A 6,000-nucleotide genomic window follows, 5' to 3' on the forward strand; every position below is an offset into this window, starting at 1 on the left:
TATAAAACTGCAAAACTTTGTATTCTTTGGTACTGTGGCACTATCGTTTGTGCTATTGGATATAAAATTTCTAGTTACATTTCCTGTTTAGAGGCAGTTTAAAGTTCCAGAATGCTAGATGGGTGCTTTTTTTAGCCTTACAATCATAAATAGTAAGCAGCAGTACAACAATCAGTAACGAGTTTCTATTTTTCTTCCTTGAAATAACAGCTATTGAAATATCAGTATCTATTTATTTGATTTGTTCATCGGCATCTCTACAGATCGTAGATGTTGTTGACCTCTTTATTTTACTTATTGGATGGCAGTCACAACTGCTTTTCTGCCCACTTGCTCTGTATTCATGTATTTCAAACTGATTTTTAAGTGGCCCTCATGGCCTTGATTTATATGGTCATTTAATAGACTTTAAGCATTTACATCAAAACCATTTTCCCCGCTCCTGTTTTAAACAAATAGAAATAAAATATTCTTCCTCAGTTAATTCTGATTCAAGCATTCCTATGATTTTCTGTGTAGTTCCACAGGATAGATTTTGCAGGAAATTTTCCTCTGTGCATCAAATTTTTTGAGACACACAGGCTTGAAACAAAGAACAGAACAGATTGAGTGAACTCTCAGGTTCGTATTTTCTCCCCCAGGGGTGGGGATGGAAACCAAGCAGACCTGGCCAAAAAGGTGAGATACGATGAAGAGAAGGGATTCATCTCTTTAGCATTACACTTCGAATCACAGGATAATTCATGTTGGAAGAGACATCTGGAGATCATTTAGTCCAACCTCATGCTCAAAGCTGGGTCAGCTTCAAAGTTAGATCAGGTTCTTCAGGGACTCATCCAGCTGAGTTTCAAAAATCTCCAAAGCAGCCCATTCCAGTGCTAAACCACTTTCATGGTGAAAACTTTTTCTTTTCCCCCTTATATTCAATTGGAATTTCTTGTATTGCCACTTGTGACCATTGTCTCTTGTCCTTCCACCGTGCACTTCTGAGGAGAATCTGAACCTGTTTTCTCTATGACCTCCTTTTAAATAGTGTCTTTAAGACTGGGATTAGATCTCCCTTAGGTTTCTGTTCTTCAGGCTAAGCAAAACAAGTTCTCTCAGCTTTTCCTTGCACTTCATGCGCTGCAACCTTCCAACCATCTTGGTGGCCCTTCTCTGGACTTGTTCCAGTTTGTTGATATCTCTCACACAGGAGGTGGGGGGGAGCTTTAAATGGAGACTGTTTTCCAGGTACAGCCTCATGAGTGCAGAATAGAAGAGGAAAAATCACTTCCCTTGACCTGCGAGCTATGCTCTTGCTAATGCAGCCCACCATCGCCACAAATGCACACTGCTGACTCACGTTCAACTTGTCCACCAGGACCGCAGGTCCTTTTCTGCATAGATGCTATCTAGCCAATTGGTCTCCTAGTCTTCCTCTCCCCTACCCCAACTTCTCCCTCCCTTTCCCCATAACCTTTCAGTCAGGTGGTTTTGCTTTTTTTGTCAGGGACTGTCTGCTGGTTCTGTAAATGCTAAACTTATCCTGTATCTGCTCTCTCTGCTGTAAAACTTTCTGTTCAGCCCATGGGTTGTGAAGGGCTGCAAGGCCCATATATTTTGTTCTTCCCTGGTGAATCCTCCAAAAGCTGCTGGTCTTAAGGAGCTTAGCCGCGTCCCCAAAGAAGAAGTGGGAACCTCCAAGTTCTCATGAAGAAATATATCAAAAAGTTCTGCAGGTGTAAAATTTATTTTTAATGTAAGCAGATCAGCAAGGAAATAATTTGGGGTATAAAATTTATTTCGTTAGTTTCTAAAAATAGTCCTTGGTTTCTCCTTTCACAATTCACATTGTATGTATTTCATATATGTAGCTTCTAAAAGGGTTTAGGAAATTCATCTGAGGAATTTTATAGGAAATATAATCAGCACACCATGAAAACTTTCAAAATAAATTTAGTTATCAGTAGTAAAATGGGAACAGTGAAAACATTATAGGAATAAGAGAGTTCCAGGTTGCAGTGGTAGAAAAGGAGCAGAAAGGCTATCGAACTAATTGTGTAATAAGTTATTAAAAGAACTGCTATGGTGACAGATGGAAATAAACACTGCTGCATGAATAATAATCATGCTTTTCCCTACCAAAAGATCAAATCTAGACATTCTGCCTGAATTAATTTTCCTTTAAATTAAGAGAAAAAACCAAACAGAAAACAAAAGAACTCATGAAAGCCCTGCACGTTTCCTCTGTAATATGCTATATTAACTTTCCCTCAAAAAAATGGAAGCTATCTTTGTGTAGAAAAGATTAGAAATGTAAATGTATCCCACATAAAAAGCAGAGAGAAATACATCATTACTGCAGTAAAATTTTGAAGAATGATTGCAGCTAAAAAAAAACCTACAAAAAAAGAACTGTCCAAAAATGGATTCCTCGCAAGAAATTAATTACAAGAAACAGAAGTACATTCCCCATTGAAATTATGATCATATGAAAATAGAAGCTGATACTGATACTTTTATGGTATACTAGCACATACTAGCACTCCTCCTCTATCTGTATAAATAAATGACCCTACTTTTCTTACGCTCTTCCTCTCTTTGCAGTTTTTTCAAATCAAGTTAGGATTTTCAGGACAGCCATTATAATTTTTCTGTGTATTTGTACTGTATTTGAGCTGTCAAACTGTCTGGGACCTCTAATGTGCTACCATAACAGAAATAAGAACAGAAGTAGTAATCACACTAACGAAATAGGGGGTTGATTCTGTAATTTGCCGAAAGTGTAATTCACATTGATTCTGAAATAAGTTATGCAAAGTAATGACTGCAGGGTTAGGGATGGTGCTTAGAATCTCTCTGTCAGCGCGTGTTTTCCAGCTGCCGAGCTCTATGTGTTGCTTATCTTAGGCTGTTAGGCTGTAAACTCTCTGAAGCAGGAAATTTTTTATGTTGTATTTTGTAAAGCACTAAGAATATTCTTTGGCCTAAATGAATAATGAGTTTTAAAATAGAAACATGTCACTCAGCCATTGGCTATCAGAGACACTCACTGGTTTTGTTTATATTGTTAGGTGGTTCAACTCTGATTTGTTGTATTGTTAAGTCTTCAAGCCTATGAGGTTAAACACCTGAAATTATTTTAGTTTCTGAATCAAGCAAAGTTAGTCTTATTGCGAAGAGCAGGTATTTCATGTACTCAGAGGTCTGAAACAATTCTGTGTCTTTACTAAGTAATTAGCATGCTTTTACTTAAGTGTAGCATATGGCAGGCATACTTGTAAACATAACCTAAGATGCCCTTTTTATTGCTGAGTTCTGAACTGAGCTATAATTCCATCTATGTATATTATTTTTATATGATAGCCATTATAATCACATTGATATTTTAATATTAGCTATGATAATACCAATGATTTGAATTTGTCTGGAAAATTTTGTCAGTTATAGCTTGTGTTCAGCTGGAGGCACGTACTCACGCAAGTTCAGGTTGGGCAACACAGTTCTCTGACCATGCAGCCGGTGTAAAAGGCTTCCCTGAGCAGTGGGCCACCGGATGAGGTTCATGTGGGCTTCACTTTCAGGTCAGGAAGTGAGTGAGGGGCTTTTTGGAAGTACGCCCGAAGAACAGTCACGCATTAGAAATCCAGGTGAGAACAGCTCTGGGGATAGACTAACTGAGAACTGAATCCAGTACGTGTAACTGACCCTCGGGGGAAATTCAGCACTGTGTCGACTGTCAGCTGAGACCTGGGCACTAAACTGTCAGAAGCAGGTACTGAATAGGGTATAAATTACTTGCACTACTCTTCCTCTCTAATGCAAGTTTTATTTAGAAAGCAGCATGGAAGTCTCACATTACTTTTGTGCATTGTAAGGTTCAAATGACAAGTTTGTTATTCAGCAGCTCTTACTTCAGTGAGTTTTTCTGAAGAAAAAAGCAAGCTGTCTTGAAAAAGGTTCAATTAGGTAGCCTAACAGAGATTTATGGGTAATTTTTGTAAACAGCTAGAAGTGTCACAGATGTAATTTTGAGAAACCTAGAGCTTGAATTCAATATAAGGTCATAGCATCACCAAAGGCTACAGATAAAGAATCTTTTTTTTAAATAGAAAAAGTCTTCATTACTACCCAACACCAGAATTAACTTTCCATGTGACCGTTTAACAATATTTTTCCCCCTCCTCTTCCCCTTCTCCTGCCTTTTCTTTTGCTGATGTTTCCTGCTTAAGCTCTCAATTTAATTTAGGTAGATAATTCTTCAGTACCAGATAAATCTTTCTGCCTGTACTGCAATGTGTTTTACACAACTCTGGCACAATACAAATGATAAATGATAGCATCATCTTTCAGTGAATACCAGACTTCTATTTTGTATACATAGTGCAAATTAGCATTTATCTAGATTATATATTAAATTCAAAGAGAAAAAATATACTTTTAAATAGGCCTGGGCCAGAGACAAGTAGCTACTTTACAAAGTAAAGAGAGAAGCCAGCTCTTGCACCTGCAGTAGCTCTAGAACATAAACTGTTTTGCCTTGGCTCCAGGTTCTCTAAGCAAATCTTTGACTATAGGTATGAAAGGGGGGAGATCAGTATGCTTCAGAACGGATTTACCCTTCCCCCCACTTTGGAAAATCCAAAATTACGCCCTCCCATCCAAATGTAATTTAAGGCATACTTCAGAGGTAATTCAGATGAGCTTCAGGCACCTAACAATAGCAGGTTGAACTGTCAGCAAAGCATCTTTTCTTTTTTTTTCCTTCTTTTTTTTTTTTTTTAGTTTTCTATGGTTTGTGAGATGAGACTCCAGGAGGAAAACCCCAGCAGATCAGATCAGCTTGGTGACCACCACAGTTTCTGTTAAAAAATTGTAACCTACCCTGATGTGATGCAGATAGCCTTGACACCCACCAATTTTAGGATAGCCCCACACTTAGCACCACTGCCAGTTTCTGCAGTACATTAAGGCTGCCATAGTGATTTTCTGGACAATATGAAATTGCATGTCTATAAAGGCACCATAACTGGAATGACCCATTTGTAATTCAAGTGTAACTATAATGCATTTTTCCCACCTCCCACATACTTATTTTTACCACTTTGCTTGCTCTGACTCACCAAAGATGTGAAGGGAAGTGCTGAGGTCTTGTCTAATACACAGTGTCCCCGGAAACCACTGCCATCCCACTGAGTTTGCCTCTGCACAGGAAGTACTGTGCAAGAAAGCAATTGACATTGCACGCTGCATAAATAAGTGTGTCTTTGACCAGGATCCAGCTCCTAATAGCAATAATTCTCAGGATGTGATTTATCACTACTAAATCTGGGGTTTAAGCTAATGTATCTACTAGCCAGATCAATTCTCAGAAAGCCCTAAGACCTGGAAGCTGGGCAGTACCTAAACTTCTTTTACCTGTGGATCTCAAATGGCAATCACAATAGCTGGCACACTGCACACTTGGAAAGTAGAAAGAATTGAGAGCACAGCGTACTTACACAAGGCAATAAAAGTGCCAAAGGAGAGAGGTTGTCTAAAAACCTTTCTCCCTTTACATTTTTAGGTGCTTCCCTCCCATACCATGTTAGAAGTTTAGGAGCTTAAAGTCTAAACCTTTCTTTCTTCTCCTTACTCCTCTCCAGGAACTTATGCACTATTTCTGTATTTTACCTTATGCAATCCCTGGATAAAATGCAGAAGCAGTCCTGCAGATTAGGGACCTGAGTGCAGGTTTCTCTTCTCCCAGAGAAGTGCTGTTATCATTGGTCTGAAGTCAGGTTCTTGCTATGAGCTTCTTTACTGACTCCTGGAAACTTGCAGTCAGCAGGAATCTTGCAGTGGCTCCAGCCTCTGTGTTCAAGCCTCACAACCATTCAGCAGAAATGAAGCTGGTGTCTAAACAAATACTCCTAGAGAAGTAGACCCACCATCTTGCCTTCATTTCTGATTTCTCTTTAGTCCTGATCCTGGAATCCCAGCTCTGCCCTTCTTGCCTGTTAGCCCTGATTCCTACTG

This window comes from Apteryx mantelli, chromosome 6 (genome assembly GCF_036417845.1).
Source record: "Apteryx mantelli isolate bAptMan1 chromosome 6, bAptMan1.hap1, whole genome shotgun sequence".
In the NCBI taxonomy this organism is placed as follows: Eukaryota; Metazoa; Chordata; class Aves; order Apterygiformes; family Apterygidae; genus Apteryx; species Apteryx mantelli.